This window comes from Dryas octopetala, chromosome 2 (assembly GCF_963921425.1).
Source record: "Dryas octopetala chromosome 2, drDryOcto1.1, whole genome shotgun sequence".
NCBI classification, from domain to species: Eukaryota; Viridiplantae; Streptophyta; class Magnoliopsida; order Rosales; family Rosaceae; genus Dryas; species Dryas octopetala.
In genome coordinates this window covers 20,318,630-20,332,636 of record NC_141367.1, presented here as the reverse complement: position 1 = coordinate 20,332,636, position 14,007 = coordinate 20,318,630, and positions in this window count along the sequence as shown.

The following is a 14,007-nucleotide window of genomic DNA, read 5'->3' as shown; positions in this document are numbered from 1 at the left end:
CCGCTCTGAGGAGTTCCACATTTACCGGGACTGTCGTCATCTGCTCGACGACAACCGCTCTCGGCGAGAAGAGCAGCGGACGAACCGGGGCGAATCCAACCCGCGTCCCCGAGACTTGGAGGAGGAGCAGGGGCGATCCAACCCGCGCCCCCGAGACTTGGAGGAAGAGCAGGCCCCCCGTCCCAAGCGACGACGGGGAGAAGAGCAGGTCCTCTCGGCTGGGCGCCGCGCAGAAAGTAACACTTATATAAGTGAACAAGTCGCTGACTCCGGTAACAGCGGCTCTCTTCCACCAGACCAGCTCCAGCAACTTCTCATGGACATCAGTGAGCGCCTGAAAAGAGTGGAAGGAGGAAGTCGGGTTGGGCACCCATCTTTAGAAACAAGGGAGCTGCCTGGACCTTTCACAGCTCGCATCCTATCCGCTCCTCCGGTTGGCGACGTCCGACCTCCCAAAATCACTCCATACACAGGGAAGGAAGACCCATATGATCACCTCATGAGTTTCAGATCCGCTCTGGAATCTAAAGGTGCTGATGACATTACGAAGTGTCGAATCTTCCCTTCCACCCTCTCTGGCAGTGCAAGGGACTGGTTCTACCAACTTCCTCCGGGCTCGGTTGATTGCTTCAACGAGCTCCGAGAGCTCTTCCTAGGTCAGTATATCATCCAGACCGATAGAATCTACACCACGGATGACCTGACTCGAGTCCGACAGGGCAGCAGGGAATCCCTCCGGGAATACATTACTCGATTTCAGCTAGAGCGATCTCGGTGTCGCGACTGTGATGAGAAGGTAGCCTTCGCCGCCTTCAAGGGTGGTCTCCTAGAGGGGGACTTCTTGTTTGAACTCAACCGCCGCAATCCGCGCACCTACAAAGAACTTATGCAAGAGGCCATTGCCTATGCTACTGCGGAATTCAAAACATATGGGAAAAAGCCGCCCACCATGGATCGCCCAAGTACCGACCAGGCCATCATAGTGCCACCCCAGCCCAAGCCCTACTCGGGTAACCAGCATGGGGGGTCCGGGAAAAAGTTCAGTAAGTTCACCAAGAAACAATTTGGTGATGGTAGAGGTGGAGGACAACGAAGGGAGGAAACCTATCAGACATCCTATGCCTCCAGGTTCAAAGTCTATACAATTCTCACTGTTACTTATACAGAGTTGTATCCCCAGATCAAGGACATACTTCCTAAGCTCCCACCCCGCCCACCACAAACACGATACCGGGCTAACAAGAATTTCTTTTGCCTTTACCATGACGACCATGGCCATGACACCGAAGCATGCAGAGCTTTTAAGGAGGCAATAGAAACCTTGGTACAGGAAGGAAAATTGGATGGCTTTATAGACAAGGAGGCCACCGAGAAGGCCAAGACCGACGGACAACGCCGGGGGCGGGTCAATACCATCTGTGGGGGCCCGACCCTCGCTGGCAACTCCAACAGAGCCAGGAAGGAATACGCCCGAAGTGCTCAACCATGCTCCGGCGTTATGGCTGTAGACTTCCACCGTGGCAAAAAGACTCCTAAGCTCGGGTGGTCGCCCATTTCCTTTGCTGAGGAAGAGGAACGTGATTTGATCTTCCCACACGATGACCCTTTGGTCATTGAGGCCACTATAGCTAATTTTGATGTGGCTCGGATCCTTATCGACTGTGGTAGCTCCGTCAACATCCTCTTCGCCCCAGCCTTCACCGCTCTTGGAATCGACCAGGAGAGGCTTGACCGGTCGGTCGCTTCTTTACTCAGCTTTTCGGGCGACATGGTCACCCCTCTTGGTAGTATCTACCTTCCCCTCACTCTCGGGAGATATCCTTCGTCCGCTACCACAACTACTCAGTTTTTGGTGGTCGACTGCCCCACAGCTTACAATGTCATCCTGGGACGACCGGCCCTTAACCAATTGAGGGTTAGGCTCTCCACTCACTTACTTTTGATCAAGTTCCCGACCCCATGTGGAACGGGGGTAGTCAAAGGCAATCAAGTGTCAGCCAGGTCCTGCTATATAACTTCAGTCAAGAAGAAGAAAGAGGTCAAGCCCTCTATGGCTGTTTGTGTCTCCAACACCTGCCCTACCCCAGACGCCCTACAAAACCATTGAGGTCGTCCGTCCAGGCACATACAGGCTCCGCGCCACAACCGGCAAGGAACTCGGCCGCCCTTGGCGCGCCGAGCACCTCCGCTACTTTTACAAGTAGACACATGTTGTACCCCCCGGGGACTTATTTCAATTTCCTCTATGTTATCGCTTTCATAAATGAGAGTCCTACCACGGACAGATTTTTCTTCATTTTTATTCAAAGTGTTAATTGGCTGTATGGACCCCCGGGCCATCAGACATCCGACCCTACCCATATCCGCCCCATGCATTCAAGGGAAGCCAAGTACCATGCATTCAGGGCGCTGCTATGGCAAATGCATTCAAGGGAAACTAAGTACCATGCATTCACGGAAGTCCTACCACGGACACTTTTTTCTTCATTTTTATTCAAAGTCTTAATTGGCTGTATGGACCCCCGGGCCATCAGACATCCGACCTTGCCCATATCCGCCCATGCATTCAAGGGAAGCTAAGTACCATGCATTCAGGGCGCGGCTATGGCACATGCATTCAAGGGAACTTAAGTACCATGCATTCAAGGGAAAATCGATCTCATGCATTCAAGGGAAACTAAGTACCATGCATTCAGAGAAAAATCAATATCATGCATTCAAGGGAAACTAAGTACCATGCATTCGAGAAAATCCCACAATACCATGTATTAAAGGGAAGGGCATCCGACCCCATAAACAGGTTGGACACCCTCCAAATCATCCAAATATCATAAAGTACAAGGGGAATAATCAAAAGAGTTTGTAATTTGGTACGGGCTACATCCGACCCGCCATATAACTCAAACAAAAATAGGGCGATGGTCCGCCCACCCCTGCCCCCGGGCCATGTTTGCTTCAAACATTTATTTGGGATCCTCTCCCATGTCAAGCTCCCCACCTATGGATGCTCCATCCTCGGGCTCTTCCCCCTGGGTACCTCCCTCTGGAACGTTGGCATGCCCATCATTACTGCCAGCCCCTAGCAGACCACCTGCTTGGCTTGGCTCATCTCCTCATCGCACTGCCCCAACTCTTGCCTAGCCTGGTCCGCCTCCTTCCTGGCCTGCAGTAGCTCAGCCTGCAATGCATTGTTCTGCCCGACCACTTGCCCACCCCCATGTTTCCACACCCCATCCGGGGTCGGGACACACTTGGCCTCGTCGGTGTCCCATCACTTGTAGACGCCTGGTCGGACCCTCCATCATCCCTTGACGAATCGTCTGAGGAAACCATGGAATGTCCGACCCCACCACCTCCTGCCCGAGCACCACCTCCTGCCCGAGCAGCCGCGCACCCGAGCACCCGTGCACCCGTGCACCTGAGCACCCGTGCACCCGTGCACCTGAGCACCCGTGCACCCGTGCACCTGAGCACCACCTCCTGCCCGAGCACCCGTGCACCCGTGCACCCGAGCACCACCTCCTCCGACCCCACCCCACCTGCCCATCCAAGAAAAAAAAAAAAAAAAATCAAGATGGGAAGTGCTCGGAATACCAAGACAACACCATGGACATATCAAGATCGCTACTGGTTTCCCACCCCTCATATGTGCTCTTCCACCCCCAAATTTACAACATTCACTCTATCACTTTTCACATGCTCAGCCACCAACCATTTATCAAAGCCAATATTCAAAAAATCAATTCAAGGGGAAGAGCGATACAAACCCAAGCTTTACCTATATTTCGCAGCTTCCACAACTCAGACGGGTTCCGACCCACTTATCTTGCCTCCTATGTACCTGGCCAAAAACACAACACCCAATAAATTACAAAGTCCAAAAAATTGAAGGCATGTTGCCCACCCAGTGCTCGGCAAGGCTCATACCCACCTGCACCTGCACCTGCTCCTACTCACATTTTTCACAATTGACAAACAGAATTCCAAGGTCCGCCTCGGGCTGGACAACCACAATTTCTCACAAATCTCAATTTTCCAAGGCAAAATCAGTATATCAATTGAGTAGAAAATTACAGAGATTGCTCACCTCAAAACACCCGAGCAGCCCACTGCTCCGAGCCGAGCAGCCCACTGCTCCGAGCCGAGCAGCCCACCGATCCGGGCACACCACAACCCCCCCTGCTGCGCAAACTTCCGAGCAGCCCCCCTCCGCGCAGCACCACAGCCCGAGCCGCTGCCAACAGTTCCGGCCCGAGCCCCCTGCACCGTGCCTCCGCGCCGAGCCGAGCAACCCCCCCTGCTGCGCACCAACTCCAGCCGATCTGAACTTCGCCCCGTGCAGCACCCCTCCGCCCAGAAACGAAGTGCGCTCGCCCTCCCAGCAGTCGCACAGACAGACCCGACCCCAGTCCCTCTGCCTCTGCGCTTCCGACCCGGGCACAATCACTCCGACCCGACCCCTCCGCGCACCACCACAAAGCCCAAAACGCAGCTAGGGTCTCTGACCCGACCCGCGGCCTCCGCGCAACACCAGACAGCCCGAAGCACCGGTCCGACCCGCTACGCTCCCCGCAAACGCTCCGACCCGAATCGCCCCTCCTCCGCCCCGCGCCGAGCCCACACCTACCCAGACCCGACCCAAGCAGCAGCCCCCCTCTCGATCCGAGCCCCCCCCTTGGATCTGAGCCTCAGCCTCCCAAAGATCAGTTTTTACAGAAAAACACACAAATACATACTCTCTCTCCAAGACAGCCAAAAAAAAAATAATAATAGAAGGGGGGGGGGGAGCCCTGTATTCGGTTATCACACACAAAAGGGGGGGGGGAAAGCTCTATTTTGAGTCATTTTTCAAAAAATGAAAAAAAGGGCATCTCTCTCTCTCTCTCTCTCCTCCAATGGTCAAAAAAAAAAAAAAAAAGGAGAGATGAGGGTGTGGAAATCTTTATATTTAGGCTCTACCATTTCATGCAAGATTCTCATTTACAAAGGGCGACATCCCACCATTGCAATCGGACGAGATTCACTGGGATTACACGAAGCGTCTACTGCTCGGACTACAGGGTGATCAGAAACTCTCAAAAAAAAAAAAAAAAAAAGGAATCTTTCATATGTAACCCCCAAGCTTTCCTGCAGTACAGCTTTTCTTGCTAAGGAACTTGGGGGACTTCTAGACAGTAGCTTAAGCAGGAACAAGTGTGTGGTTACTTGTCGTTCTGCTCGGACTCTTTTGTGTACAAAGTTCCCAACCAAGAAGTATCTTTTGCTCGGAAACTTGGGGGACTTCTGTTCGTATGATGAATCATCTCGGCATAACGACAAGTCACACAAGGTCTAACACCATGTCGTTTGGGCCTAGACCCAAAAGCTAAGCCCCCGCTAGGCTCCGGCCTCCTGGGCCTTGACCTTCTAGGCTCCGGCCCCATAGGCTCCGGCCTCCTAAGCTCCGGCCTCCTAAGCTCCAGCCTCCTAGGCCCCGACCCGTGTCAACTCACTCGGATCCTCGAGACCGGTGACACGTGGCGCTCCTACAGTGCAAGTCATCACAAGGGACACGTGTCATCACCGGATTGGTTGACACTCTTCCAAAGGTACTATAAAAGAGGTACCTTCTTGTCACAAAAGGACGACTGAAATCATTATTATACTATTCACTCACTCTGCTCTCAGATCTCTCTGAACACTGACTTGAGCGTCGGAGGACCTTTGGCCGGCACCACACCGGTGCCCTTCCCGCTCACTTTTGTGTACCTGTGCAGGGTGCTCTGGATATCATTCTCTCTCATTGCTCACCAGTCGGACCCCAGCTACCCGTTCCTGCCCCACTTTGACGTGTCATCCGCTCAGTGGTGGGTCAACGGGCCTACGTGGTTCGACTCGACGTTGACTGCTCTACCATTTTTGGGCATCAACAACCATAAATAATAAACTTTTAAAATTATATACAACATTACAACTATAATAAAACATAAATGTACATATGTTTTATTATATATATTTTTACATAATTTTATAAACAAATGATGCAATTGTGTTGTCAACAATCCGAACCGTTCAAATTTTAGTTCCTCACTCAAAGATAATTCGTGCAAAAAATTAGCTTAATCGGAGATGTAAAAGTGACATAATGGTGGTCGAATTAATGAACGATCATGGTTTTTCTAATGATGATCGAATGGGTAAATGAATTTTGATTTAGCCGATTTTTTGTACAGATGATCTTTGACTATGAACATAGAAAATGAACGGGTCAGATTGTTGAAATCACGTTGTGGTCTTCATAATTATGGAAACAACAAGGTTTTAACGGAAAAGTTATTAGAATTATACTCTTCAAGTGTATTTATATATAGAATCTCACATATCGATCGTGTTTTCAACGATCCGAATCGTTCAAGTTTTAGTTCCCCACTCAAAGAGAATTCTTGCAAAAAATTAGCTTAATCGGAGATGTAAAAGTGACGTAACGGTGGTCGAATTAATGAATAATTGTGGTTTTTCTAATGATAATCGAATGGGTAGATGAATTACGATTTAGCCGATTTTTTGTAGGGATGATTTTTGACTATGAAAATAGAAAATGATCGGTTCAGATCGTTGAATTAATGAATTGACGATCGTGGTTTAATAACTTTAATTATAGTTGTATTATAAAAGTTATATATACACATATACATTTATGTTTTATTATAGTTGTAATGTTGTATATAATTTTAAAAGTTTATTACTTTATTATTTATGGTATTACATAGTTTACACTATTATTATTTACTAACATTATAGTATTATATGATAACTTAATAAGTATATTAATAATTTATTAGAGTAAACACACGAAAAGCCTATTAAATATGTTATGATTCCCAAATTGGACTTTGGGCGGGCCGAAACGGGCTGGGCTTTAGGCGACCCATGGGCTTCAAGGGGATGACCCAAGCCCAACCTAAGAGACTTTCGGGCCGGTCCAAATTTCAAGCCTAATAGGCCGGGCGGGCTTCGGGTGGGCTTCGGGCCTTGGGCTTTTTGGTGAGGCCTAGCATAGGGTCAGCTCCTCCCAAGAGCTTTCTTCATTGGCCTTTTACCTTGTGGGACCCATTTTTCTCTTATTAGGTTTAGGGTGTGTATTGAATAAGGGGAAGGAGTTTGGGGTCGGTATGAAACATAAGACCCTATGGATATTGTAAAAACCTTAATAGTGTCATTGAATGGAAAAATTATTGTATGTGGCTGTAATACCACGTGACATAATGACGTAGTGTTACTAATCTACTCAAATTATAACACCTAGACGATTTTAAGGGTTTTTTCTAGATTTTCGGGTTTTAGAAATTAATTATTATACACGTGTTATAATTTGAGTAGATTGATAACACTACGTCATCATGTCACATGGTGTTATGGTCACACACAATAATTTTTCCATTGAATGAGGAAGTTTGGAAGTGTTAAGCAATTTAAAGATGTGATTTAAAATTGTAGAAATTGTAAAGTTTTTTGTTTGGCTAATTTATTAAATATTATGTAATTCAAATGTGATGTGAGTAAAGGTGGATGTGGATGGTAGTAGTGGTGACAGCAACATGAAAGTAGGATAGTGGTAGTGGCCAAAGTGGTATGAATTATAATGGTGGTTTCGATAGTAGTGGTGTTGACGGTAAAGGTAGCGATGATAGCGAGTGGAGGCAATGGTGGTGGTGGTGGTGGCGGCGGCAGTAGTATTAGGGCCAGTTTGGTATTGCTGTGCTGTGAGAATAATCACTTTCAAATGTACTGTGAGAATAATTAGATGTGAAATAAAATAGTTAGACGTTTGGTAATCTGTATTTTTAAAAATGCTGTTGATATAAAAAACAGTTTATGAGTGTTTGGTAAATTTTAGTATTGAAGTGCTGTGATTGTGCATAATGACTAAAATAGATATAACACTGAAATTCGTGTGTCTCAAATCTGCAATTTCAAGTTAATTAAACAAGTCTATTGAAAACAAATTTGAAAAAACATGAAGAAGCCTTAGATAAAATAAATAAATATTGAGAGAATCCTCATGTTTCAAAGTCCAGTAAGAAAGTCTATATGTTTAAAGAAAATACAAAGGCAAGGTTCTTGAGAACAGGAATGGAAGCCAAAGTATTGGGCGATTCCATGAGCGCAAATAATGAAGATCCAAAGAGCTCTGATAATCATCTTCTTGCAATTTTTGTTGTTCTTGGAAATGGCCAATTTGATAGATAGCTTGCCATTTGGGGTGGCGTTTCCAGAAATTTGGCAACTAAATACCTGCGACTACTTCAACTTCCACCATCTTTGAGTTCGACAGCAAGGAGGGATGGCCGGAAGGGAAGGGGGTTGGGCTTGGGTGGGTGGAGGTGCAAAAATGAATGGAGATATCATGTAAAAGGAGGACAATGGGCTGTCATTACACAAATTAAATGAGGGTATTCTTGGTATTAAAAATATTCATTAAACATCTCCGCATGATTATTTTGATAGCAAATTCTGAAAGCAGCTCCTTTGCTGCTTCTTAAATTCGCTGTAAGAGACGCGTTGCTTTTGAAAAAAGTTGATGTTAAGTTTTTTACCAAACAACTTTAAAAGTAAAAATCTCAAAATAAGCGCTTAAAAGGCTGCAAACAGCAACCCCAAACGGGGCCTTAGTGGTGTGGCAATAATGATGATGGTTATGGTGTGATTGCAGTGGTGGCGGTTGTCATTGGTGTGTATTTTTTAAAAATGTTAATTGTTTTAGAACTTTGGAAATGACACATATTTAGGTTGAATTTAAAATCATGATGTATGAACCACAAATTCTGTCATATTCACCATTTAGAATTCTAGATTTCCTTATTAATGATTCCAAACAAGGGAATTACAGATTGTCATTTTTCAGATTATGACTTTTAATGAAATACCAATTTCGATTTCCTAATGCAAATACACTATAGAGCTTATCAGATGAGTTGAAAAAATAGTTGGGTTTATAGTAGAGTCCCTTTTTTTAAGTTCAAATAAGTAAATACATTAGTAAACATGATAGGCGTTGAAAAAAATGATAAATCAGTCCACTTTAAAGTTTTTTTTGTTAAGCGTTCGAACTGAAGTGAGCATTCAAACACTCGACGCAAACTTTCGAACGCTCGCTTATAACTCGGTTGAAATTGTCTGACAATTTAAACCCGCTCTTCATCAATTAAAGCCCACAATTATGTCAAAAAAGTAGTCAATTTTTTTACCTGTTACTTGTGAAATGTTAATATACAAGTATATAAAAAGAATTAATAATACACACAAGCTCAAAGTAGAAAAATCTTAAAAAATCAAAAAATAAGATTGAAATTATTGGCCAGTTACAACCACATATGCTTGTAATTGATCAACAGTTACAATGGGCGCTCGAACTCTGAATAAAGAGTGCTTGCATGCCCGTTGAAAAAGTTGAGTGTAAGCTTATAACATAGACCGAGTTGTATTGATTATAAAAAGTGAGTTTATTTATTATTAGTAAGTATGTAGTGGAGTATTTGATCATTAACTTTTTATATCGTACAATGCACATAAAAATGTCGGACTCTCAACGCATTAGGGTTTGTGTTTAATTTCATTCTTATAGGTTTTTTTTATTATGCATAATAACAAATTGAGTCCAAAAAATGTATAATAACAAATTAAATGCATAGATTTTAATTTTGTGCAATTCTTTATATTATATTAAAAAGAAAACAAGTATTGTCAAGGCAATGACGATTTAGATGCAATTAGGGCTGTGCGCTAACTAGGAGCTTAAGTTTGGTGTGTATCTTTACTATTATAAAGCCATGTGACACTTTTGGTGTTAAGGCTTCACCAACTTTTGGTTTGCCCAAAATAACTTGACTTTGAAAAAGAAATTGTCAAATTTTGTTAGGGCAAAAGAGTAATTATGTATGATATATAATATTTTAAAAAATTATAATTATTAAAAAAATCGTACTTTACCTAATAAAGTAAATCACTACCCCACTATGGCCTTCCACTACAAGACCGGAAAAAGGGACCTAAAACTCATTTTGGGTCACAAATGAGTTTCATACAAGCTTGCACTATGAGCCAGAAAGTGTGGCCCAAAATCGCTTGAGACCCAAACTGAAACCAATATCTAGGTCTGAGTGAGACCTAAACACAAATACACCCGGGACCACCTACTTGAGAAAAGGAAGAAGGAGGCAGTGGCTACCACCTCTTGAAGACGCAGGCTCCACATGTCGGCCCAATCTCCCTGGAACACGCGTGGCTGGAACGTGTGGCCCAGATCCATTACCCATTGGCAGATCAACAACTATGGTTCACTTCCAACAGCTTTTTTTTTTAAGAAAAATGAACCGCCCAGATGACTAGACCGTTAAAAATCATATAAATCTGATTTAAGTCTTCAAGAATTTGAAAAAATTGTAGAAAATTCCAAAAAAATTCAGAAAAATTATAAAATATCCCACAAATCCCCCAACAACCATATTCCCCAAAATCCTATATATATCATGCTTCCTCCATGGTTTTTCTTCACAAACATCAATCTTTGATATCAAATTAACACAAAAAAGTTTTATCTTTGTCATGGCTCCTAGAGGAAATGTGTGGGCACCATGTGAAGATTAAGTCCTAGTTAAGGCGTGGCTAGAGAGGAGTCCCGACGGTTGTCTTGGTGCCAATCAAAGAAATACCCTGCTTTGGAATCAAATTTACGCAATTTTCAAGCATAGATTGGGGGTGAAACCATGCGTGCGATTGACGGTGCTAAATCACGATGGAAATATATTGCGCTTGATTGGTATTTGATGGAGGCCGAGCGAATGCGCCCAAGCGGTGCAAATGATGCCAACGATGTAAGTTTTTATTTATTTATTGGTATTTAATTGTGAGCATATCAAGCATATTTATTTAGGGGGTGTCCCCAACTTGGATTTCATTGAATTTTAAAAGTCAAATGAAATCTAGGTGTTTCCAACTCAGATTTTAATGGATTCCAAAGAAATCAAAATGTTCCAATCTCAGATTTTAATAGATTCTAATGAAATTCAGGTGTCCTAAAAAAATCATGGATTTCATTAAATGAATGATTTTAATGGAATTGGATGCATTTTTTACACATAATAAATTTCATGAGAATTCCAGCCAATTCCTTTAGGCTACGTTTGTTTGCGGTAATTCATCTCAAGAATGAGAGTTTGTTTCTCATTCCATTGTTTGGTTAATTTTTATGGTTTGGAACAAAAAGTGAACTATGGAGTTGACGGGAGTCAAATTCCGCTAGATGGCCTGAATAGAATTACCACTAGAGGGTGGTACTTCAATTTCATTCAATCATTGGAATGAAAAATTACAGCAACTGCCCCTCTTATTATTCGACATCCATATTAACATAGAACAACAAAAACCATCATCAGAGTAGCTATAATCACTTGAATGAAAAATTGATATGCTAATTTCTCGATCTTATTTTTTCTCTGAAAATATTTATAATCTCTAACAAAAATCTGCATCTCAAGTTATTTCTAGTGTTACCCATCCCTGGATGACATGTTTTATATAATAAATATAACCATATCGACAGTGGAAGAAGATTGCATAACACCCCAAACGAATTGGAAAACAAAGATATCCTTATAATTGAATCAAAAGAATTTTTTTTTTTAGAAGTTAATACATGCACTGTATAGATTGCTCATAACATATAAAAAAAATTATAGCCCAAGAACAAAAGTATGGATTTTAACAAAAAATTGAATCTAAAAACAAAAGATGAACTACAGTCATCCAACTCACACTCGTTCTTACTAAAATCGCTTTTGCTTGATGAGCTCCCAAGAATTATAGAAGATAAGCCTCGATCTGGATTTGTGGCTTTTGATTTCGAGTTTTATGTTTTAGTTTGTTAATTTTTTTTTTGTTCATTTTTGTATGGTTAATGGAGTGGGATATTTGTTGAGGCTTTGTTGTTTTGTGTGGGTGTATTGAATCTTGAATGCTTGACACAAAAACCCAATAATGTTTTGATGATGGCAAATCAAATTGAAATCTTTTGTACTTAGATCTAGTCAACTATAATTGAGAAATAGATATATACATTTTTTTTTTGTTAAAAGGGTATTCTTAAAAAAAAAATGTTCAATTATTTAATCCATTATTGTCTTTACCAAATGTAAGAAGTGATAAACCATTTCTAGTCTTCATTCCTGAGTTGTTCCAAATGCTGTAATGGAGTTATCAAAACCATTCCATTCAGGACTAATTAGGAAATGGAGTACAATTTCTATTCCTATTCTCCTATTATGGCCAAACAAACGAGGCCTTAGAGTTTGATGGTTTCTATAGATTTTAAAATCCATTAAAATCTGATTTAAGAACACCCCCTTAATTTTATGATTGTTTTATGGTTGTTTATTTATCAAGCATATTTATTTAATTTGCAGTTGTTTATTTAATTTTATGATTGTAGTTTAAGACCGCACTTGAATTTTTTTAGGGCAAGACTAGAAAAAAGTTCGCATTTTTACATATTTGAGACCAATTAAAGGAAAGTGCAAAGTATGCGGTGACACTCCGGTCCAATTGAGTGAACCAGAGACGCCCAACACCAACGAGTTCGACACTCCCGAGAGTGACAATGCCGATCCGACTATAGCACTTACAGAAGACGACGACCCACCATCATTTCAACTAATAGGTCCCTCACGGCCAAGGCCACCAAGAAGAAACCATTCAAAGATGTCCAAGGCAGCTGAACCTGTCTAAGTTCATATGGTTGAGGTAGTTGATGATTTCAACAAAAATTCAAGGATTTTCATACAAAAGAGAGTGGTCAGAGATAATACAAAGAAAAAAAGAGATGCAATAAAGGAAGTAAGTGAGAGGTGACGGATCGAGAGACAACTAGAATGAGAGGAACATAATATAATGGGCAACAAGATGTGCGTGCTTCATATTTGGAACTGGTGATAATAATTTTGTGAAAAATCATCTCATAAAATTCTCAAAATATTAAATTTTCTACATCAAACATAGGACAAGAAAAAACTTGGAGCACACTAACCTCTTCTTTGTTACTCCCACAACAAATTTCCCACTTTGGGCTTAAAGAGAGAAAATGAAAACAACAAAGGAAATAAAGGTAAGCTACAAATTTTAGAAAAAAGCAATAAGGGCTTTGGAAATGAAGTTGATAAAAATATTATTTAAAGAATAAAGAAATGAAAGGAGTGAAAGACTATTTTTTGGAAGTGCCAATAACACCTCTCTAAATAAATGGGATCGATGTAAACTTAATCTAAAGTGAGTTTGATGTTGTAAGTCAAAAAGCTATTTTGTAGAGAAAAATAAAGTGCAAAAGCAAGTAAAAGTTTTTTTTTTTTTACTAAACAAAGGAGTAAATAACACTTTGAGCATCATGTTTTAGTCATTATGTACAACCACTACACTTCTATAGTCTACACTAAAATTTACTAAACACTTTTATGTTGTGTTTTACACTCACATCACTTTTACAAACACAATTTACCAAAGAGTTAATTACACTTACACCCCCTAAAGTTTATCGTCTTTTTACATATACCCCTAGGGTTTCAAAAATTACACATATACCCTCTGAGGTTTCAAAATTATTGCATATAACCCCCTATAAGAGAAAAAAATAAATAAACAAAAAAGAAAATATTTGTATTGAGGTTGGACTTTACACCTTAAGAAATTTTATTAGGCTATTTCACGCCTTAACATGTTTTTTTGCATAATTTCTCATCATTTTTTATCTCATATAGGGGGTTATATGCAACAGGTTTGAAACCTCAGGGGGTGTATGTGTAATTATTAAAACCCCATGGGATATATGTGAAAAAACGATAAACCTCAGGGGGTATAAGTGCAATTAACTCTTTACCAAACACTCGACAACTTTGTCTCACCACACAACAAAAGCAGTTTTTTTTCAAAGTCACAACAATACCAAACTGAGCCTAAAATCACTATATAATTTGAAGTGTA